We start from the raw sequence: 24,165 nt of genomic DNA, 5'->3' as shown, positions 1-24,165 counted from the left end.
GTATGTATATGATCCAGCACCTCATTACATTGTATGAGGGTCAACATTCTGATCCAGGTCCGTTACACGATATCCTGAACGAGTTACTCCAGTATAGATGGAAAGGTCTAGGTACCGATTTAATTAGTGTCATTCTAGAACAGCGCCACAAATATAGAACGTTTCTGAACCCGCATTTTGTTCATGTCTCACCCCCAGAAGATAAACCATTTTACATAGACAGACAGAATCCGTTACGAGAAGTCCACCCAGTTAGAGGAACGGGTGGCGAACTGCAACGAGTGTTTGTATACACTCCGATCACAAAGATGGAACTTCTTGAAATGAAGAAATTAATTCCCTGTCATGATAAGGATCCAGCAGGGTTCCATAGAGAATTAAAAGACATGCTCCGTATGGGAGAATACACGTATCCAGATATAATTAAAATGTTAAAGGTTCTGCTGCCCGCAGGGGTGTATGAAAAGCTCAAGGAAAAAGAATGGGAGGTGGGAGAGAAAAAGGTCGATTGGGCAGTCCTAGAAGCTGAAGATAAGATACGAGTACCAGGTACCGGTCTTGGAGATAAATGTAAAGAATTACCAGAATTATTGATTCAAGTTTTACCCAGATTATTGACAACTAGAAAAGAAGACTGGGATGCAATCTCAGCCTGTAAACAGAAACAAGACGAAGATATTAGTGATTTTTATTCTAGATTTGAAAAATGTTTTAGCATCAACAGTGGCCTCAAGACAAGTAGTGAGTCATACCCTCACCTTTTTGTCACTAAATTAGTCGAGAATTCAAGTCCATCAATTAAAAATCGAGTTTTGAAAGTCGAAAGTACCTGGCAAGCTAATACCCCGTCCCAGATGTTACAAATGCTCCAATACCACCAGAATAGAATCAGGGAAGAGCAAGAACACGAAAGAAAACGTATGAAAGACACGAAAATGAAAGTACTAGTTGCACAATCTGTTCCTCAAGACAGTCAGAAGAGGGGTCCGAATCAAGCCAGTCATCCTGCAGCTCCCGTTAAAGGGAATTGCAATTATTGTAAACAACCAGGTCATTTTATAAATGAGTGTGCAGTTCTGAAACACAACATAGCTACTGGTAAGACTAAAGAAAGACCACGTCCGCCTAGACAAGAGCAAGTTTCACAGACTCCTCAGTTACAGAATGCACCACAGACAGTTACCGCACCGCAGCCTATTGCTGCAACACAGCACGTCACACAGCAAATGTACCAGTATGCACAGTCTGAGTATCCAGAGTACCAGCAGTATTCATGAAACAGCCTAGAGAGGGAGGTAGGCTTGCCTCTCATCGAAATACCTGTAGATCAAGAAGGTCCCTATGTTCATAGTCAAGTATTAGGGAAAGACAGAAAGTTTTTGATTGATACAGGGGCAAGTAGGACCACAATTAGTCACGCCGAAGTTCCAGGGGCTCCGCTCTCAGGCTCAAGAAATGTTTCCCTTGGATTTTCAGGAAAACCCATCGTAAATGAAATATCAAAGCCAGTTTCTCTAGAAGTAGGTCCATTGTCCCGCACTACTGATCTGTTACTTACTAAGTCATGTCCAGAAAATCTATTAGGCATTAAGACACTGAAAGAGTTAGGTGCAGTTATATGCTGTTCCCCAGAGGGAATACGATTGTTCCTACGTGACTTCAAGGGTCACTATGTATTACGAGATTTTGATTCAAGACTGTCTAATGTTCCACAGCATTTATGGGCACAAGGTCCGACTGATGTTGGTTATATGCAAATCACACCCTATCGTGTGACTCTCAAACCAGGTGTAGTGTTACCACGAATCAGACAGTACAGATTGCCACCTGAGGCTGTAGCAGCCTTATCCAAAATTATTGACGAGCTCATGGCTCAAGGAGTGGTTGTAGAAACTGACTCCAATGTATGTAATTCTCCGATCATTCCAGTCATGAAACGTACCGATCCTAATGCACCCCCAGTATATCGATTAGTGATTGACTTACGAGAACTTAATAAATGTATTGTTCCTCAGTACCCAGTTGTCCCAGACATCTCTTCCCTATTGACAGCCATTGATTCTGAAGCCACGTTCTTTACTGTAATTGACCTCAAGAACGCGTTTTTCAGTGTCCCTATTCATCCAGACAGCCAGTTCCTTTTCGGATTTTGTTTAAATGGAAGAAGCTATATGTTCACACGAGCTCCTCAAGGTTTCACAGAAAGCCCTAGCATTTACAGTCAAGCACTTAAAAGACAACTAGACAACATTCACATGCCAACTGACACTGCCCTGCTCCAGTATGTCGATGATCTACTGATCACAGCCCGTTCTGAACATGCTTGCGAACGAGCATCACTTACAGTCTTGTATTTCTTAGCCGAGATGGGGCACAAGGTGTCCCCTTCTAAGCTTCAATTCTGTGTCCAGCAAGTGGTATACTTAGGACACTTACTGTCCAAGAGGGGTAGGCAGTTGACACCAGACCGTATCCAGTTAATAGCGAGTCTTCCTCAGCCCAAGACCCAGAAGGAGGTACGTGCTTTTATCGGCCTTACTTCTTACTGCAGACAATGGATTCCTCAGTATGCATTTCTAGCCAAACCACTGATACAGTTAACGACACAGGAGGCAGCCGTATCGACTGTCCTCCCTTCGACATCTGAACATACACTTAGTTTCATTGAGTTAAAGAAAGCTTTATGCCAAGCTCCAGTTCTAGCTACACCGAACTACAGTAAGCCTTTTACACTTTTCGTTACTGAACGCGAAGGTACAGCATTATCTGTTCTCACACAAGATCAAGCAGGACAATACAAGCCCTGTGCTTATTTTTCGAGCACATTAGATCCTGTAGCCCAGGCTCTGCCTGCGTGCCTCAAGTCAGTTGCAGCCACAGCACTAGCTATCAGACAAAGTGATTCCATAGTCTTAGGACATTCCTTGACAGTACAAGTTCCACATTCCGTGGAGGTTCTTTTAAACCGAACACAAACTCAACACTTGACAATTGCACGTTTAACAGGTTATGAATTGACACTGTTCCAGCCACACATAGAAATCAGACGCTGCAACATTTTAAATCCTGCTACACTGTTACCATCAGTTACTTCGAATTCTGCCACACATGACTGTGTGGAAGTAGTTAACATTACGACAAAGCCAAGACAAGATCTGACAGATATTCCGTTACCAGATCCCGACCTGACACTTTATGTGGATGGTTCATGTATGAGAACAAATACAGGAGAACTAGTCGCCGCGTATGCAGTGACTACTGACACTGAAGTTATTGAGACACACCGTATTGACACCCTGTCCGCTCAAGCAGCAGAGCTAGTTGCTCTGACACAAGCCTGTATACACGCCAAGAATTTGAAAGTTAATGTTTACACAGATTCACGCTACGCATTTGGAGTTGTACACGACTTCGGAGTGCTCTGGCAGGAGAGAGGTTTCATGACTTCTCATGGAACCAAGATTCAGCATGGTCTCCTTATTCAAGCTCTGTTAGATGCCATACATCTACCGACATCCATCGCTATCATGAAATGCAAAGCACATACGAAAGTTACTGACATTATTTCTCAAGGTAACGATCTAGCAGATCGCACAGCCAAGCTTACAGCACAGACTCCAGACATTCCAGTTAACATGACACACACTCCAGATCCGATTACATGTATGACAGTTAAGGACCCTACACAAGATGTCATAGATATCCAGTTACATGCTACTCCTGAAGAAATCAAGAAATGGTCCGAACAAGGAGGGGTCCAGACAGATCAAGGATGGTTAACGAAGGGTAGAGCCACATGGTTTCTCCCCGACTCTATGGTTCAAGTCATTATTAATACCGCACATAGTCCAGCACATCTAGGAGAAAAAGCTATGTTAGACAGTATCCAGAACATTTGGTTCAACAAGCATTTACGAGCTGCAGCCAAGCAGAAAGTCCGTACCTGTATGATATGTTGTCAGTTTAATCCAGGTAAAAGTGTCCCGGTGGAACAAGGTGGATTCCAGCCCCCTGACCACCCTTTTGAAGTCCTCCAGATGGATTATATTCAGATGGAGCGATGTCGAGGTTTCAAGTATGTCCTTGTAGTTGTATGCGCTTTGTCCAGGTGGACAGAAGCATATCCAGTCCCAGATTACACAGCCGCGACCACTGCTAAGCAGCTGGTTCGTGAGTTCTTCCCTCGCTATGGACTCCCTAGAGTCGTATATTCTGACAACGGCCAGCCATTCTCATCTGAACTCATGAAGCATGTTTCCCTGTTACTAGGGTACCAGTGGAAGTTTCATTGTGTACGCCATCCTGAAGCAGCCGGTCTCGTAGAGAGACATAATCAGACTCTGAAAATCCGAATCGCCAAAGTATGCAAAGAAAAAGGTGTGGACTGGCTAGTAGCTCTGCCAGTCGCTTTGTTTTATATGCGCATGGTCGCACATTCCAGATCAGGTCTGTCCCCGTACGAGGTCGTTTTCGGCCGCCCCCCTAACATGTGGGGTACTCCTAGACCCCGAAGTATTACCGATGTTTCAAGTAATATGCTGACAGATTACCTAGCTTCCTTGATGTCTGCCCTCAACTCATGTCGTTCACAGGTTGCCGCCGCATTTCCAGACAATACCGAGGTGGCACCGCATGAAATCGTTCCAGGATCCATGGTGATGGTCAGAAATTTTGACAGATCAAGTCCGCTGGAGCCTCGATGGAAAGAGCCCCGTCAGGTCCTCCTCACCACCCGTACAGCCGTGAAGTTGGAAGGACGCAAAGGCTGGGTGCACCTTTCTCATATAAAACAATTTAATGGATTGAAACCCGTCTTAAAGAACATTTCCCAGGATTTGAAGGATTGCCAAAATATTGTTCTCAAGGACTGTCCCGCAAAAGACATTGCTACAACCCCTCCCCTGTTAGAGAAAACTCCGCAACAGGAGTATAAGCTCAAACTCCGGTCTAGTAAAATAAGTCAGTCAGTTTGATTGTATAAGTCCTCCCCTAGGTGAAACGGTTAGACTGTTTCTGACATGTATAAAATAGACCCCCATAGTGAGAGAGTCAGTCAAAACTCAATCCGATGTATCGTTTTTCTATGTTTCATTTTATTTCTCAGCATTATGATTTCCTGCACCAGTTATGCATTTTTCCTGTATTTCCCAGTTCCTCATGTAAATAAGTCTGCTAATGCTACTATAGAGCACATGTTTAGTGATCTGCCTCCTCATGAACTGTCTTACCGCCTCGCTATGCGAAATAATTCATTCATCCGTATGTTACATTACTCACACCAGACCAGCAATGCCACTAATTGTTGGGTGTGTGGTCGACTCCCCCCTTTCCAGACACCGAAGGGAGTTCCGCCACTTTTTCCTTATCCGTTTTCACATAATGGTTCGTGTGGAGCATGGTCCACGTTAACGTCATCCTCAACAGATATGTCTTTTCTTAACAGTACATGTTTTCCAGACAAGCAAGGTCTCCCCCACAGAACAGGTTTAGATCTAGAAAATGAAGTGTATAACTTAGGTAATTATTCGTCGAATTTCATGGTCCTGAATGTCCAGTCTGATTCTACTCCAGACTTGCCTGCTATTTCAGTACTACCAGTCAAAGGCGAATTATGTGTCCGAAATTATGGTTCTGTACATGTAGGACATAGTGATTGTACTACTATTGTCAAGTATAGTGACAGTGGGAAATCTATTTTCAAAGCTTCACGTCATTCTTATTTTATTTGTGGTCAAACTGCATATGTTCGTCTGCCCCTCGATTGGGAGGGAACCTGTTACATTGCCTTCCTACTGCCACCTGTTTTTCTAGCCCCATCTGATTATCACAGAAACACACATCTAGTACACATTAGACATAGAAGGGAGTCCCCAATTGTCGATTATACTGAAACTGCTCTAGAACAGTATACAGATTTCAATAGAGGTTTCTTCTTCTTTATAGGACCTATCCAGAATAGTAAGCTAATCCGTAGGTTAACCAGAACCCTCGAAGCTGTAGTAAATGAGACTGCCTCTGCTCTAGGTAATTTAACTGAAGAGCAATCTGCTATGAGATTTGTCGTTTTACAGAATCGTCTCGTCCTTGACGTCATACTGGCCGATAGGGGCGGGGCCTGTAGAGTCATCGGATCTAGTTGCTGAATTTTCATTCCAAATAACGCGCCGTCTGTTTATTCAGCTATAACCAGACTCCATAAAATTGCCCATCTGATACACCAAGATCCAGGCACCTGGACATGGTCCGGTTGGTTCTGGAATATAATTTCCGCGTGGGGATGGAAAGTCTTGTCCTTTCTAGGTATTACAGTAGCGATCATATTCAGCTGCTGTCTCTGTATACAATGTGGCCCTGCGATTTGCGGCATTTGTGCTACCTCTTGTATTCCTAGTCCCAAGCCCCGTTCTAAATCCCGTTCCAGGATAATTCGAGACGAACAAATGATACTGTATGAAATGATAGACGGTATCATGAAAATTGATGTTTCCTGATGGAAACGTAGTGACAAGGAGGGAATGTGGAAAAGTAAATTTTGCCATGTTCTGTGTCACCACGTGTCATCCACCATATGTTATGTGTGCATGATTAATATGCATATGTATTCCCCATATTTGATTAATGACGCAATTACAGTTGTGTCCACCTCTAGTATGCCAGTTTCCAGTCCTCGTGAATACTACGAATATCAGGCCTATGTAAAGTTACGTTGCCACGTTTCCCAGTGTGCACGTTATTTCATTGTAAAGTCCCCGTTTCTAGGCCTCAAAAGGGCCTGGACTCCAGATTCAGCTCCTGTCTCCTGAAGCCTCGCTGAGGAGCGATACAGCCCCCACCTGTATCCTCGACCCTTCACTTACTTCCTGCCACGCAGTGCCCGGTTCAGGCTGGCTCTGCCTCTGAGTCTGCCAAAAGCATGTTATGGTTCCAGTTATCAGTTCAGTCCTTCTTCTCTGCATTCCTAAGCTACTGAACTGCATCAATAGTTTCCGTCATTGTCTAGCCTTTTCGGCTCCATGTAAGAGAAATACTGTATTTAATGGTCATTTAGTATTCTTCATCACGCACTACATGTAGAATAATGCATGGTCCAGTCTTAGAATCAAGTTAGCCTTTCCTCTCCTGACTTCTAGTTTATATCAACATGTTCTCTAAACATCAGATACTAGATACTGTTTAGGTACATGTCGCCCTGACTCTCCAGACTTCAGTCTCTGCTCCTAGCACAGAGTTCATAGCCCCCAGCTTCTCCTAGTGATACGTCATTGCAAGTTTTCGCGCACCACTAGGTTAGAGGTCCCGGCTCCTTAGGTAGCCCCCTCCATGGTTTCCGCCCCATTCATGACATATTCTGTTACGTTTTGCATCACATGTCTATGTATACGCCCTGTTACACCTCTTTTTCCCCCTTATCTTTCGCGACTGCTACGCGTCATGCCTTCTGCTCCACCCACTGCTACGCCTACTGCAATGTAATGCTATGTGTTTGCGCTATGTATATATGCTCATGTATCGTTATTAAAATGTTATCCCATTCCATTCCCTTCCTGCCCTTGTCCCGATCCTGACACCAGCAGCGCTGCTGGGCCCTGTCATCCTATTCCTATGCAGGTTGTCCTGTTCCTGTCCTTTATGCTGTAATAAACCTGCAAAACTCCTACTACCTCGAATCTTGACTCTTATTTTATTGAGCTATCTGTTATTCATTTATACATTCAAAAAATAGGGTATTATTTATTTATTTACCACACTTCAAGGACTTGCGGAAGGACAATTCTGATTGGGAGGAACGTAGGGCTACCGGTAGCTTATTCCAATGCTGAGTGGCACAGACCTCAAAGGTTTTTTGACCTGCACGAGATCGTTTAAAGCGTGGCATTTCCAGGAGAAGAAGGGAGTTGGAGCGTAATGTCCTGAAGTTGGCATACGGTCACAAGATGTTTTTCAAATGGGCGGACCCATGACCTTTTGATGCTCGATAGGCCAGCGTCATGGCTTTGAAAACGCATCTTTTAGCAATTGGCAGCCAGTGCAGTTTGCGGAGGTGTGGAGAGATATGATGTCTAATGGGGATTCTTTCCACTAGCCGAGCGGCGGCGTTTTGGACCGTCTGGAGTTTATGACATAGGCCTGCTGTGATACCAAGATATAAGTCATTGGCATAGTCAAGATGGGAGGTAATCAATGCCTGGATCACAGTCTTACGGCAGTCCGCAGGTAGGTAGTTGATGAGACGTTTGATGGTCCTGATCTTGCCAAAACAAGAGGCTGCTACTGTTTGTACCTGAGTGTTGAAGCTAAGGTGGTTATCCCAACGGACTCCGAGGTTTCTTACCGAGTCTTTGGGCGTGGGGGCTTGACTCAGATCTTCTGGCCACCACAAATTAGAGTCCAGCTGGGATGGTGAGTTGAAAAACAGGATCTCCGTTTTTCCAGCATTAAGCCGGAGGGAATTGGCATCCATCCATTTGGAGACGTTCCTGAGGCAGGTTTTTAACGGATCAAAGGCAGAAGAGGAGGGAGTGTCGAAGGTAAAGAGAAGCTGAATGTCATCAGCGTAGGAAGTCGATTTAATCCCAGTCTGAGCGATCAGCTTGGCCAGGGGGGTGAAAGTAAACATTAAACAAGAGCGGGCTAAGGGAGGAGCCCTGTGGGACTCCCCATTTGAGAGGTCTGGCGGAGGAAGTGTAGGGAGGGGTAAAAACCTGCTGTGTGCGGTCGGAAAGATACGATTTGAACCATTTCAGCACAGCGCCACCTAAGCCTAAATCCTCCAACCTCCTTAGCAGGATCCTGTGAGAGACGGTGTCCAATGCTGCTGAAAGATCCAGCAGCACTAACACCGCCCTTGACCCTTGATCGAGCGTCCACCTCACCGAGTCAGCCATTTCAATAAGGGCTGACTCCGTGCTGTGGCTCGACCTAAAGCCGTGTTGGGAGTCATGAAGTAGCCCGTTGGATTCAATGAAATGCGCCAACTGAGAGTGTACCAACTTTTCCAGGATCTTAGCTGGGGCAGGTAGGAGGGAAATAGGCCTATAGTTGCAGGGAAGGTCCGGATCCAGATTGGGTTTCTTGAGGATGGGGACCAGGGAAGCATGTTTCCACTTAGCGGGGAAACTGCCCGATCTGAGGGAGTTATTCCAGATGTGATTCAGGTAGGGATTTAGAAGGGGTGCCAGTTTTTTGTATTGCTTGGCAGGCCAAGGGTCATTAGGAGAGCCTGATTTGCATTTAAGTAGTTCTGCTATAGTGTCTGCTTCCGAGATGGCTGCAAATTCGGACAGGGTGGCCAGCGGTGGCGGGAGAGTGGGGGGTACCTCTTCCCAATCTTCTTTGTTGGGGGTGGGGAAGGAGGAATAGATGGTCTCGATTTTGTCCTCGAAAAATTGTGAGAGTTTGTCGCAAAGTGCCTGTGATGCGGGCTGGGTTCGAGTCAGAGCGATGGGGTCTGTAAAGGATCTAACTATATTGAAAATCTCTCTGGCGCCGTTGCTGGCGAGTTTGATTCTGGAAGCTAGAAAATCACGTTCATGTTCTTCAATCATTCTCCGGTATTCTTTGAGGACGGTTTTATAAGTGATTTTACTATCAGGGAGATAAATCTGTCTCCAGAGGCGTTCGAGAGATTTACAGGAGGCCTTTTTCTGCCAAAGCTCGTCTGAGTACCAGGGTGCTGAAGGTACAGCCCGATAGGTCTTAATGGGTTTAAGAGGGGCTAGAGTATCTAGGGCCTGGCCGATCCATGCGTCCAGGTGGTCGATCTCTCGGTCGAGGTCAGGAGACTGGCTGGGTTGGCAATTTTTTAGGCATTTCAGGAGCGCATCGGGGGTGATGCGGCTCCAGTTTCTACCTGAGGTTTTAGGGGTGATGGTGGGTCTAAAGGAATGGGGAATGCTAATCTCAAAAGGGATGATGAAATGGTCCGACCAAATAACCGGGTGGGGGGAGACACCTGAATAGATGGTAAGTTGGAACAGATCAAGTCCAGTGTGTTGCCTGCTTTATGCGTGGGTAAGGTTATTATTTGCACTAGGTTGCATGCCGCCAGCATAGAGATGAAATGGTGGCTATGCGAGCAAGATTCATCGTTGACGTGGAGGTTGAAGTCTCCTAAAGCGGTGAAATTAGCGTATCGTGTACTGAGCTGAATGATATTGTCCGCCAAGACCGGTAGATGTGAAGTATTGGAATGGGGGGGGAAGGTAGATAAGAATTCCGGAGCAGGAGGAGGACGGGGAGAGTTGAACACTGAACGGCAAGCCATCTATACTGTCAAGTTGGTCAAATGGGGGGAGGGTGATTGTCCATTTGGAGTTATGGATTAAGGCGACACCTCCTCCCGGTTTACCGTTGGGTCTGTTGGCACAGATAATACTGTAGCCCTCCGGTACGGCATGAGTGATGGCGGGATTCTTGGTGTCGTTCAGCCATGTTTCGGTTAGAAAGAGCAAGTCCCAGTGGTTGTCCCGCAAGGACTGCCAGATGTCAATGGCGTGTTTGCTCAGTGATCTACAATTGATCAGCGCCGCTCTGAGGGTAAAGGGGGGGCGAGCTCCGCTGGTGGAGGTCGAATTCAGAGCGTAAGCAGGGCTGACGGTAAGATCTGAAGTCAGAAGAGAAAAGTGGCAAACTGTGCATGCGTAGGCCTGACTCTGGGCGTCAGAGGTGGGACATGGGCAAGTGGCACAAAGGGGGGGTCTCAGAGACATCAGCTCCGCCTGAGTGTATGTCGTGATGTTGTGGCTAGTGGGTCGGATAGGGGGTCCGGCCCCGGTCGCGTCCTGATCGCAGACGAGTGCTGACGAGCTTGCCTTATGCGGGCCTTCGGCGCGCAATCATCGCGCCCGCTGCGCTCGTCCGATGCGCTTCCGGTACATGCACATTTTTATGGTGATGGGACGGAGGGAAGGGGCGTGGCCTCTGAGTGGGCATGTCCCGGTCAGGGCGTGGGGAATGGCGGTGGAAAGATCGGCGATTTTCGCCCTTGCCAGCGCTCGTTTTGGTTCGTAGAAGGGTGTCTGCACACACCAGTCGTGTGATAGAAAAGGTGAGAGAGTAATTAAAAATGCTAAGTTTTACAGTTTTTTAAAATCACAAAAATGCTCAATCTTACAAACTGCTCCCGGCTGTGCCTCAGGAGATATTCACAAAGTAGTCAGCGCACTTGCGATTCAGCGCGCCTTTTGTAGCACTAGCGGGGGCGTGGCCTCTGAGTGGGCGTGTCCCGGTCAGGGCGTGGGGAATGGCGGTGGAAAGATCGTCGATTTTCGCCCTTGCCAGCGCTCGTTTTGGTTCGTAGAAGGGTGTCTGCACACACCAGTCGTGTGACAGAAAAGGTGAGAGAGTAATTAAAAATGCTAAGTTTTACAGTTTTTTAAAATCACAAAAATGCTCAATCTTACAAACTGCTCCCGGCTGTGCCTCAGGAGGTATTCACAAAGTAGTCAGCGCACTTGCGATTCAGCGCGCCTTTTGTAGCACTAGTGGGGGCCGTGGCCTCTGAGTGGGCGTGTCCCGGTCAGGGCGTGGGGAATGGCGGTGGAAAGATCGGCGATTTTCGCCCTTGCCAGCGCTCGTTTTGGTTCGTAGAAGGGTGTCTGCACACACCAGTCGTGTGACAGAAAAGGTGAGAGAGTAATTAAAAATGCTAAGTTTTACAGTTTTTTAAAATCACAAAAATGCTCAATCTTACAAACTGCTCCCGGCTGTGCCTCAGGAGGTATTCACAGAGTAGTCAGCGCACCTGCGATTCAGCGAGCCTTTTGTAGCACTAGCGGGGGGCGTGGCCTCTGAGTGGGCGTGTCGCGGTCAGGGCGTGGGGAATGGCGGTGGAAAGAGTGGCGATTTTCGCCCTTGCCAGCGCTCGTTTTGGTTCGTAGAAGGGTGTCTGCACACACCAGTCGTGTGACAGAAAAGGTGAGAGAGTAATTAAAAATGCTAAGTTTTACAGTTTTTAAAATCACAAAAATGCTCAATCTTACAAACTGCTCCCGGCTGTGCCTCAGGAGGTATTCACAAAGTAGTCAGCGCACTTGCGATTCAGCACGAATACTGTGATTGCTAAAATAAAAAAGCTTATCAATGAAGAAGTCGCAGATGAAATATTACCCTGGATTTGAGCAATATTGATGCATTTATGTAAAACAATTCTTTGTAAACTTTTCAAAATATTGAATTGAGTTTAAAATGTGTTCTTTTTTAATACAACATAATTATTCTTGTTTACAGATTAGGAATCTTTCCTTGTTTAACAATAGAATACATATTAAGAAACTGTAAGACAGGCACCGAATTCGATCACCAATACTAAATTAATCATTCCTTCTTTGTCCCCAAAGTAGGTGCTGTGGCTAAGTGGTTAAAGTGCCTGTCTCGTAAACAGGAAATCCTAAGTTAAAACCTCAGCAGCACCTTATTATTGGCTCCTTATCTGTAAGAATATTTTTCATCACGCAAATGTTTAATACAATCTAAAAAGAAAAGTGTTGTTCTGTTGACTTTAGAATGGTTCATTTTAAATTAAAATAAAAAACGTGGTATTGTGAAGAATTTCAAAAAAATGCCTTGAATGAAAAACAGATTGACAAAGAGCAAGATAGATATGAAAGATCATTCTAGAGTTGAATTCATATAATGGATTCTTGAACAAGGCATAATTAAAAATTCTATGAATAGGATAAGCAATATATTAATGAGGTGTTTATGAATGAGATGAGTGTTTTCATCTAAAGTGGTTGAGTAGAGTGTTGTTCATACTTAGAAAAGATTATGAAAGTGAAAAACTCAGGACTGTCTTGAACACCATAAGGCAAACTGTTCCTTGAAGGATTTTCAAGAGGGTGCTGTGGCTTAGCTGGTTAAAGTGCCTGTGTAGTAAACAGGAGATCCTGAGTTCAAATCTTGTCAGCACCTTGCTTTCTCATTCTTAAATAAAAAATCACTATCATTAAGTCGTCCTTTGATACAATTAAATTAGAAAAGTCAGATTCATCTTCCTGTTGAACAGATAATCTTAAGCCTATTAGACACTCATAGTGTTTTCAAGATTATAGTAGCAATACTGTAACTGAAAAATCAAAAAGGATTATCAATGAAGAAGACGCAGATGAAATAAAACCCTAGATTTTAGCAATATTAATGCATTTATGTAAAACAATTCTTTGTAAACTTTTCAAAATATTGAATTGAGTTTAAAATGTGTTCTTTTTTAATACAACATAATTATTCTTGTTTACAGATTAGGAATCCTTTCTTGTTTAAAATTGGAATACATATTAAGAAACTCTAAGGCCAGCACCGAATTCGATCACCAATACTAAATTAATGATTCCTTCTTTGTCACCACAGTAGGTCCTGTGGTTAAGTGGTTAAAATACCTGTCTTGTAAACTGGAAATCCTTAGTTCAAATGTCATCAGCACTTTGCTTTCTCATTCTTAAATAAAAAATCACTTTCTTTAAGTCGTCCTTTGATACAATTATATTAGAAAAGTCAGATTCAGCTTCCTGTTGAACATATCATCTTAAACCTATAAAAACTCAAAGTGTTTTCAAGATTATAGTAGCAATACCGTGATTGCAAAATAAAAAGCTTATCAATGAAGAAGATGCATGTGAAATATTACCCTATATTTGAGCAATATTGATGCATTTATGTAGAACAATTCTTTGTAAACTTTTCAAAATATTGAATTGAGTTTAAAATATGTTCTTTTTTAATGCAACATAATTATTCTTGTTTACAGATTAGGAATCTTTTCTTGTTTAACAAAAGAATACATATTAAGAAACTGTACGACAGGCACAGAATTCGATCACCAATACTAAATTAATGATTCCTTCATTGTCCCCAAAAGTAGGTGCTGTGGCTAAGTGGTTAAAGCACATGTCTCATAAACAGGAAATCCTGAGTTCAAATCTCAGCAGCACCTTATTATTGGCTCCTTATATGTAAGAATATTTTTCATCACGCAAATGTTTAATACAATCTAAAAAGAAAAGTGTTGTTCTGTTGACTTTAGAATGGTTCATTTTAAATTAAAATAAAAAACGTGGTATTGTGAAGAAATTCAAAGTAATGCCTTGAATGAAAAAGAGAATGACAAAGATCATGATAGAGATGAAACGTCATTCTAGAGTTGAATTCAAGGATTGGATTCTTGAACAAGGCATAATGAAAAATTCTATGAATAGGATAAGCAATATATGAATGAGCTGTTTGTGAATAAGATGAGTGTTTTAATCTAAAGTGGTTGAGTAGAGTGTTGTATATACTTAGAAAAGATTAGGAAAGTGAAAAACTCAGGATTGTCTTGAACACCATAAGGCAAACTGTTCCTTAAAGGACTTTCAAAAGGGTGCCGTGGCTTAGCTGGTTAAGGTGCCTGTCTAGTAAACAGGAGATCCTGAGTTCAAATCTCAGCAGCACCTTGCTTTCTCATTCTTAAATAAAAAATCAACCGTCACCCTGGTTCCTTTTCTAGCGCTCTCCTGGACACGGTAGCAACTCAGGCCCACTCCATCACCAACTTCATGATACTAGGAGACCTGAACATTCATTTCGATGACCCTTTAGATACTGGGGCAGCCGACTTGATCACCGATCTAGCGGCTCTCGACCTCCACCTCCTAAACTCCGGAGCTACACACAACAAAGGTCACTTGCTGGACCCGGTGTTTACAAGCACCCCCACCATGCAATTCAACGAGTCCCTCCCCCTCCCCTGGACGGACCACTTTTTAGTCTCTTTCCAACTACTAGGACCTTTCAGGAAATCTCAAAAACCTTCCTCTTACACCAGGGACAGGGCCTGGTCCAAGCTCCCCACCGAAGACTGGGCCAGGACCCTAGAGTCCACTATCCCCGCCCATGCAGAAGACCCGGCTATCGCCGATAGTAAATTCAGAGACTGGATTACTACCTCCCTGGATTCCGTACTCCCATTTAGAACCCGGGAGGACAAAAACGGGAAACCAGGTTCCGCCCCGTGGTATACCCCGGAACTTCGATTACTACGTAAAAAATGCAAGAAAGACGAACGGCTATGGAGGAAAGACTGGCAGCACGCCAGCAAGGAAGCCTACCAGAACTCTGTTAGATTTTACAAAACCTCCATTAAGCACTCTAAAGCCTCCCACTACGACACTCGGATAAGAGAATCTACCAACTTAGCTAGGGAATCCTTCCTAATCGTAATAGAGCTACTGAAAGTACCAACCACTCCTTCCTCCAACGCCCCCCCTGTTGACCGAAGCAACGAATTAGCCACCTATTTTAATGACAAAATTGCCCGAATCTTAACATCCCTCCCCCCCCTGTCCCTCTAGTCATACGGACAATGAATCACCCTCCAGCCAACCAGGAAGCAGCATGCGCCCCCAACTAGCTACATTTAGGGCAGTAACCTGCAGCGAGGTAGATGCAACCTTGGCCAAAATGAAAAGCGGATCACCTCTGGATCCAGCACCAATTAGATTCCTCAAAACCGTAGCCCCTGTCATAGTTCCCACGATCACAGAGCTTATTAACAGCTCGCTTGCCCAAGGATCTGTCCCCGATAGCTGGAAGAGCGCAGTCGTGAAAGCACTCCTTAAAAAACCCCAGCTAGACCCAGCAGACATGGCAAACTACCGGCCAATCTCACTCCTCCCTGGCATCAGCAAGGTAGCTGAGAAATTGGTCAACGGACAATTGTCTCAGTTTCTCGAGGCAAATAACATCTTACGGCAATCCCAAACTGGGTTTCGCCCAGGTCATGGCACTGACACCGCCCTGCTGACCGTTATCGAGGAGGCAAGGCGCATTTTGGATTCAGGAGGGTCAGTGGCAGTGATCCTCCTGGATCTTAGTGCAGCCTTCGACACAGTCAACCATCGTGTCCTCATCCAACGGCTGACGGCAGCAGGGCTCACCGGGATGGCGCTCAGGTGGATAGAGTCCTTCCTTGACGGGCGCACGTTCCAGGTATGGGACAGCAATCACCACTCGTCCACCCTCCCCCTCACGAGCGGAGTCCCCCAGGGATCATCTCTAAGCCCTACGCTTTTTAATGCTTATATGGCCCCCCTTGAAGACGTGGTGACACCCTTCGGCATCAAAATTGTGAGTTACGTGGATGACACACAGCTGGTCGTCTCCCTATCCCAACTAGACGATCACCCAGACAATTTGGCAAATTGCTTTACGAAAATCTACAGCTGGATGTGTGAATCTTCACTCAAATTAAACGGGTCGAAGACCGAAGTGATGCTCATGGGAAAGCAATGGGTGACCATCCCCCCATCAGCCTGGCCAGACGTGTTCGGGGAAATTCCCACCCCGAAAAAAGAAATTAAGACCCTAGGAGTCTGGCTAGAACCCGAGTTATCAATGAAAACACAAGCGGCCAAAACTGCAGGAACCTGTTTTGGGCTTATGCGCACCACCCGCAAGATTCTTCCCCTACTCCCGCCCACCTCCAGAAAACTCCTAGTCCAAGGGCTAATATTGTCACGGCTGGACTACAGTAACATGGTTTACCTGGGTGCCCCTGAGGTCACCTTGGCTAAAATACAACGAACACAGAACGCTGCAGCCCGACTACTCATGAACCTTCCCTCCAGAGTGTCAGCTAAACCTGCCCTCAAAGCCCTGCACTGGCTCCCGGTGCGTCAAAGAGTGGAATTCAAAGCCATGTGCACGGCTTACAAACTGATTAATGGAGCTGGCCCCCCGATTCTCAGCGACCTGGTAACGCCTTATATAGCTCCCAGATCCCTGCGGTCCGAGAATGAACATCTAGACATCATCCCCAAATTTAAAAAGACACGCACTGGTGGCCGACGCTTCTCCGTGAAAGCTTCCACCAGATGGAACTCACTCCCCCGTTCCCTCAGACTGGAACCCAGCTATCTTATTTTTAGAAAAAAATTGAAAACACTTCTATTTCCGAAATAACGTCCCCCCCCTTTCTTTTTTTTCTTCCTTTTCTCTCCAACATCTCATCTGGATATCAAAATCAATACAGCGCGGGGATGCCTTCGGGTCACCAGGCGCTCTACAAGTCGTTAAAATAAAATAAATAAATAAATAAATTAAGTCGTACTTTGATACAATTAAATTAGAAAAGTCAGATTCATCTTCCTGTTGAACAGATCATCTTAAGCCTATTAGACACTCATAGTGTTTTCAAGATTATAGTAGCAATACTGTAACTGAAAAATCAAAAAGGATTATCAATGAAAAACGCAGATGAAATAAAACCCTAGATTTTAGTAATATTAAAGCATTTATGTAAAACAATTCTTTGTAAACTTTTCAAAATATTGAATTGAGTTTAAAATGTGTTCTTTTTTAATACAACATAATTATTCTTGTTTACAGATTAGGAATCCTTTCTTGTTTAAAATTGGAATACATATTAAGAAACTCTAAGGCCGGCATCGAATTCGGTCACCAATACTAAATTAATGATTCCTTCTTTGTCACCACAGTAGGTCCTGTGGTTAAGTGGTTAAAATACCTGTCTTGTAAACTGGAAATCCTTAGTTCAAATGTCAGCAGCATTTTGCTTTCTCATTCTTAAATAAAAAATCACTTTCTTTAAGTCGTCCTTTGATATAATTATATTAGAAAAGTCAGATTCAGCTTCCTGTTGAACATATCATCTTAAACCTATTAAAAACTCAAAGTGTTTTCAAGATTATAGTAGCAATACTGTGATTGCAAAATAAAAAAGCTTATCAATGAAGAAGACGCAGATGAAATATTACCCTAGATTTGAGCAATATTGATGCATTTATGTAGAACAATTCTGTGTAAACTTTTCAAAATATTGAATTGAGTTTAAAATGTGTTCTTTTTTAATGCAACATAATTATTCTTGTTTACAGATTAGGAATCTTTTCTTGTTTAACAAAAGAATACATATTAAGAAACTGTACGACAGGCACCGAATTCGATCACCAATACTAAATCAATGATTCCTTCGCTGTCCCCAAAAGTAGGTGCTGTGGCTAAGTGGTTAAAGCACTTATCTCGTAAACAGGAAATCCTGAGTTCAAATCTCAGCAGCACCTTATTATTGGCTCCTTATATGTAAGAATATTTTTCATCACGCAAATGTTTAATAAAATCTAAAAAGAAAAGTGTTGTTCTGTTGACTTTAGAATGGGTAATTTTAAATTAAAATAAAAAACGTGGTATTGTGAAGAAATTCAAAGTAATGCCTTGAATGAAAAAGAGAATGACAAAGATCATGATAGAGATAAAATATCATTCTAGAGTTGAATTCAAGGATTGAATTCTTGAACAAGGCATAATGAAAAAATCTATGAATAGCATAAGCAATATATTAATGAGCTGTTTGTGAATAATATGAGTGTTTTCATCTAAAGTGGTTCAGTAGAGTGTTGTTCATACTTAGAAAAGATTAGGAAATTAAAAAACTCAGGATTGTCTTGAACACCATAAGGCAAACTGTTCCTTGAAGGATTTTCAAGAGGGTGCTGTGGCTTAGCTGGTTAAAGCGCCTGTCTAGTAAACAGGAGATCCTGAGTTCAAATCTCAGCAGCACCTTGCTTTCTCGTTCTTAAATAAAAAATCACTTTCATTGAGTCATCCTTTGATACAATTAAATTAGAAAAGTCAGATTCATCTTCCTGTTGAACAGAACATCTTAAACCTATTAAAAACTCATAGTGTTTTCAAGATTATAGTAGCAATACTGTAACTGCAAAATCAAAAAGGATTATCAATGAAGAAGACGCAGATTAAATAAAACCCTATATTTGAGGAATATTGATGCATTTATGTAAAACAATTCTTTGTAAACTTTTCAAAATATTGAATTGAGTTTAAAATGTGTTCTTTTTTAATACAACATAATTATTCTTGTTTACAGATTAGGAATCCTTTCTTGTTTAACATTGGAATACATATTAAGAAACTCTAAGGCCAGCACCGAATTCGATCACCAACACTAAAATTAATGATTCCTTCTTTGTCACCACAGTAGGTCCTGTGGTTAAGTGGTTAAAATACCTGTCTCATAAACTGGAAATCCTTAGTTCAAATTTCAGCAGCACTTTGCTTTCTCATTCTTAAATAAAAAATCACTTTCATTAAGTCGTCCTTTGATACAATTATATTAGAAAAGTCAGATTCAGCTTCCTGTTGAACATATCATCTTAAACCTATTAAAAACTCAAAGTGTTTTCAAGATTATAGTAGCAATACTGTGATTACAAAATAAAAAAGCTTATCAATGAAGGAAGACGCAGATGAATTATTACCCTAGATTTGAGCAATATTGATGCATTTATGTAGAACAATTCTTTGTAAACTTTTCAAAATTTTGAATTGAGTTTAAAATGTGTTCTTTTTTAATACAACATAATTATTCTTGTTTACAGATTAGGAACCTTTTCTTGTTTAACAAAAGAATACATATTAAGAAACTGTACGACAGGCACCAAATTCGATCACCAATACTAAATTAATGATTCCTTCTTTGCTCCCAATTGTAGGAGCTGTGGCTAAGTGGTTAAAGCGCTTGAATCGTAAACAGGAAATCCTGAGTTCAAATCTCAGCAGCACCTTATTATTGGCTCCTTATATGTAAGAATATTTTTCATCACGCAAATGTTTAATACAATCTAAAAAGAAAAGTGTTGTTCTGTTGACTTTAGAATGGGTCATTTTAAATTAAAATAAAAAACGTGGTATTGTGAAGAAATTCAAAGTAATGCCTTGAATGAAAAAGAGAATGACAAAGATCATGATAGAGATAAAACATCATTCAAGAGTTGAATTCAAGGATTGGATTCTTGAACAAAGCATAATTAAAAATTATATGAATAGGATAAGCAATATATTAATGAACTGTTTGTGAATAAAATGAGTGTTCTCATCTAAAGTGGTTGAGTAGAGTGTTGTTCATACTTAGAAAAGATTATGAAAGTGAAAAACTCAAGGATTGTCTTGAACACCATAAGGCAAACAGTTCCTTGAAGGATTTTCAAGAGGGTGCTGTGGCTTACCTGGTTAAAGCGCCTGTCTAATAAACTGGAGGTCCAGAGATCATATCTCAGCAGCACCTAGCTGTTCTCATTTTTCAATAAAAAATAATTTTCATTAAGTCGTTCTTTGATATCAATTAAATTAGAAAAGTCAGACTCATCTTCCTGTTGAACAGATCATCTTAAACCTATTAAAAACTCATAGTGTTTTCAAGATTATAGTAGCAATACTGTAACTGAAAAACCAAAAAGGATTATCAATGAGAAGACGCAGATGAAATAAAACCCTAGATTTTAGCAATATTGATACATTTATCTAAAACAATTCTTTGTAAACTTTTCAAAATATTGAATTGAGTTTAAAATGTTTTCTTTTTTAATACAACATAATTATTCTTGTTTACAGATTAGGAATCCTTTCTAGTTTAAAATTGGAATACATATTAAGAAACTCTAAGGCCGGCACCAAATTCGATCACCAATACTAAATTAATGATTCCATCTTTGTCACCACAGTAGGTCCTCTGGTTAAGTTGTTAAAATACCTGTCTCGTAAACTGGAAATCCTTAGTTCAAATTTCTGCAGCACTTTGCTTTTTCATTCTTAAATAAAAAATCACTTTCATTAAGTCGTCCTTTGATACAATTATATTAGAAAAGTCAGATTCAGCTTCCTGTTGAACATATCATCTTAAACCTATTAAAAACTCAAAGTGTTTTCAAGATTATAGTAGCAATACTGTGATTGCAAAATAAAAAAGCTTATCAATGAAGAAGACGCAGATGAAATATTACCCTATATTTGAGCAATATTGATGCATTTATGTAGAACAATTCTTTGTAAACTTTTCAAAATATTGAATTGAGTTTAAAATGTGTTCTTTTTTAATACAACATAATTATTCTTGTTTACAGATTAGGAATCTTTTCTTGTTTAACAAAAGAATACATATTAAGAAACTGTACGACAGGCACCGAATTCGATCACCAATACTAAATTAATGATTCCTTCTTTGTCCCCAAAGTAGGTGCTGTGGCTAAGTAGTTAAAGTGCCTGTCTCGTAAACAGGAAATCCTGAGTTCAAATCTCACCTGCACCTTATTATTGGCTCCTTATATGTAAGAATATTTTTCATCATGCAAATGTTTAATAAAATCTAAAAAGAAAAGTGTTGCTCTGTTGACTTAAGAATGGGTCATTTTAAATGAAAACAAAAAACGTGGTATTGTGAAGAAATTCAAAGTAATGCCTTGAATGAAAAAGAGAATGACAAAGATCATGATAGAGATAAAACATCATACAAGAGTTTAATTCAAGGATTGGATTCTTGAATAAAGCATAATAAAAAATTCTATGAATAGGATAAGCAATATATTAATGAGCTGTTTGTGAATAAGATGATTGTTTTCATCTAAAGTGGTTCAGTAGAGTGTTATTCATACTTAGAAAAGATTAGGAAAGTGAAAAACGCAGGATTGTCTTGAACACCATAAGGCAAACTGTTCCTTGAAGGATTTTCAAGAGGGTGCTGTGGCTTAGCTGGTTAAAGCGCCTGTCTAGTAAACAGGAGATCTTGAGATCATATCTCAGCAGCACCTAGCTGTTTTCATTCTTCAATAAAAAATATTTTTCATTAAGTCGTCCTTTGATACTATTAAATTAGAAAAGTCAGATTCATCTTCCTGTTGAACAGATCATCTTAAACCTATTAAAAACTCATAGTGTTTTCAAGATTATAGTAGCAATACTGTTACTGAAAAATCAAAAAGGATTATCAATGAGAAGACGCAGATGAAATAAAACCCTAGATTTTAGCAATATTGATACATTTATTTAAAACAATTCTTTGTAAACTTTTCAAAATATTGAATTGAGTTTAAAATGTGTTCTTTTTTAATACAACATAATTATTCTTGTTTACAGATTAGGAATCCTTTCTTGTTTAAAATTGGAATACATATTAAGAAACTCTAAGGCATGCACCGAATTCGATAACCAATACTAAATTAATGATTCCTTCTTTGTCACCACAGTAGGTCCTGTGGTTAAGTGGTTAAAAAACCTGTCTTGTAAACTGGAAATCCTTAGTTCAAATGTCAGCAGCACTTTGCTTTCTCATTCTTAAATAAAAAATCACTTTCTTTAAGTCGTCCTTTGATACAATTATATTAGAAAAGTCAGATTCAGCTTCCTGTTGAACATATCATCTTAAACCTATTAAAAACTCAAAGTTTTTTCAAGATTATAGTAGCAATACTGTGATTGCAAAATAAAAAAGCTGATCAATGAAGAAGACGCAGATGAAATATTACCCTAGATTTGAGCGATATTGATGCATTTATGTAGAACAATTCTGTGTAAACTTTTCAAAATATTGAATTGAGTTTAAAATGTGTTCTTTTTTAATGCAACATAATTATTCTTGTTTACAGATTAGGAATCTTTTCTTGTTTAATAAAAGAATACATATTAAAAAACTGTACAACAGGCACCGAATTCGATCAACAATACTAAATTAATGATTCCTTCATTGTCCCCAAAAGAAGGTGCTGTGGCTAAGTGGTTAAAGCGCCTGTCTCGTAAACAAGAAATCCTGAGTTCAAATCTCAGCAGCACCTTATTATTGCCTCCTTATTTGTAAAAATATTTTTCATCACGCAAATGTTTAATAAAATCTAAAAAGAAAAGTGTTGTTCTGTTGACTTTAGAATGGGTCATTATAAATTAAAATAAAAAACGTGGTATTGTGAAGAAATTCAAAGTAATGCCTTGAATGAAAAAGAGAATGACAAAGATAATGATAGAGATAAAACATCATTCTAGAGTTGAATTCAAGGATTGGATTCTTGAACAAGGCATAATGAAAAATTCTATGAATAGGATAAGCAATATGTTAATGAGCTGTTTGTGAATGAGATGAGTGTTTTCATCTAAAGTGGTTCATTAGAGTGTTGTTCATACTTAGAAAAGATTAGGAAAGTGAAAAACTCAGGATTGTCTTGAACCCCATAAGGCAAACTGTTCCTTGAAGGATTTTCAAGAGGGTGCTGTGGCTTAGCTGGTTAAAGCGCCTGTCTAGTCAACAGGAGATCCTGAGTTCAAATCTCAGTAGCACCTTGCTTTCTCATTCTTAAATAAAAAATCACTTTCATTAAGTCGTCCTTTGATACAATTAAATTAGAAAAGTCAGATTCATCTTCCTGTTGAACATATAATCTTAAACCTATTAAAAACTCATAGTGTTTTCAAGATTATAGTAGCAATACTGTAACTTAAAAATCAAAAAGGATTATCAATGAGAAGACGCAGATGAAATAAAACCCTAGATTTTAGCAATATTGATACATTTATCTAAAACAATTCTTTGTAAACTTTTCAAAATATTGAATTGAGTTTAAAATGTGTTCTTTTTTAATACAACATAATTATTCTTGTTTACAGATTAGGAATCCTTTCTTGTTTAAAATTGGAATACATATTAAGAAACTCTAAGGCAGGCACCGAATTCGATGACCAATACTAAATTAATGATTCCATCTTTGTCACCACAGTAGGTCCTGTGGTTAAGTGGTTAAAATACCTGTCTCGTAAACTGGAAATCCTTAGTTCAAATTTCTGCAGCACTTTGCTTTTTCATTCTTAAATAAAAAATCACTTTCATTAAGTCGTCCTTTGATATAATTATATTAGAAAAGTCAGATTCAGCTTCCTGTTGAACATATAATCTTAAACCTATTAAAAACTCAAAGTGTTTTCAAGATTATAGTAGCAATACTGTGATTGCAAAATAAAAAAGCTTATCAATGAAGAAGACGCAGATGAAATATTACCCTATATTTGAGCAATATTGATGCATTTATGTAGAACAATTCTTTGTAAACTTTTCAAAATATTGAATTGAGTTTAAAATGTGTTTTTTTTAATACAACATAATTATTCTTGTTTACAGATTAGGAATCTTTTCTTGTTTAACAAAAGAATACATGTTAAGAAACTGTACGACAGGCACCGAATTCAATCACCAATACTAAATAATGATTCCTTCTTAGTCCCCAAAGTCGGTGCTGTGGCTAAGTAGTTAAAGGGCCTGTCTCCTAAACAGGAAATCCTGAGTTCAAATCTCAGCAGCACCTTATTATTGGCTCCTTATATGTAAGAATATTTTTC

At 40.7% G+C, this 24,165-nt stretch overlaps 5 non-coding genes across 5 annotated transcripts; all 5 read left to right on the top strand.

Moving 5' to 3' along the window:
• Positions 1 to 14,355: 14,355 nt before the first annotated feature.
• TRNAT-AGU (transfer RNA threonine (anticodon AGU)) lies at positions 14,356 to 14,429 on the top strand. Its single transcript has one exon. It is a non-coding gene; the product is annotated as a tRNA-Thr (tRNA).
• A 3,554-nt stretch (positions 14,430 to 17,983) lies between these two features.
• Positions 17,984 to 18,056, top strand: TRNAT-CGU (transfer RNA threonine (anticodon CGU)). Its single transcript has one exon. It is a non-coding gene; the product is annotated as a tRNA-Thr (tRNA).
• Positions 18,057 to 18,481: 425 nt separating this feature from the next.
• Positions 18,482 to 18,555, top strand: TRNAT-AGU (transfer RNA threonine (anticodon AGU)). The gene has a single exon. It is a non-coding gene; the product is annotated as a tRNA-Thr (tRNA).
• A 3,988-nt stretch (positions 18,556 to 22,543) lies between these two features.
• On the top strand, positions 22,544 to 22,616 carry TRNAT-CGU (transfer RNA threonine (anticodon CGU)). The gene has a single exon. It is a non-coding gene; the product is annotated as a tRNA-Thr (tRNA).
• Positions 22,617 to 23,041: 425 nt separating this feature from the next.
• TRNAT-AGU (transfer RNA threonine (anticodon AGU)) lies at positions 23,042 to 23,115 on the top strand. The gene has a single exon. It is a non-coding gene; the product is annotated as a tRNA-Thr (tRNA).
• Positions 23,116 to 24,165: the final 1,050 nt, after the last annotated feature.

Source organism: Lissotriton helveticus, chromosome 8 (assembly GCF_964261635.1).
Source record: "Lissotriton helveticus chromosome 8, aLisHel1.1, whole genome shotgun sequence".
Taxonomy (NCBI): domain Eukaryota; kingdom Metazoa; phylum Chordata; class Amphibia; order Caudata; family Salamandridae; genus Lissotriton; species Lissotriton helveticus.
Note: the sequence above shows the minus strand (reverse complement) of the source record. Positions and strands in the feature narration are given on the sequence as shown.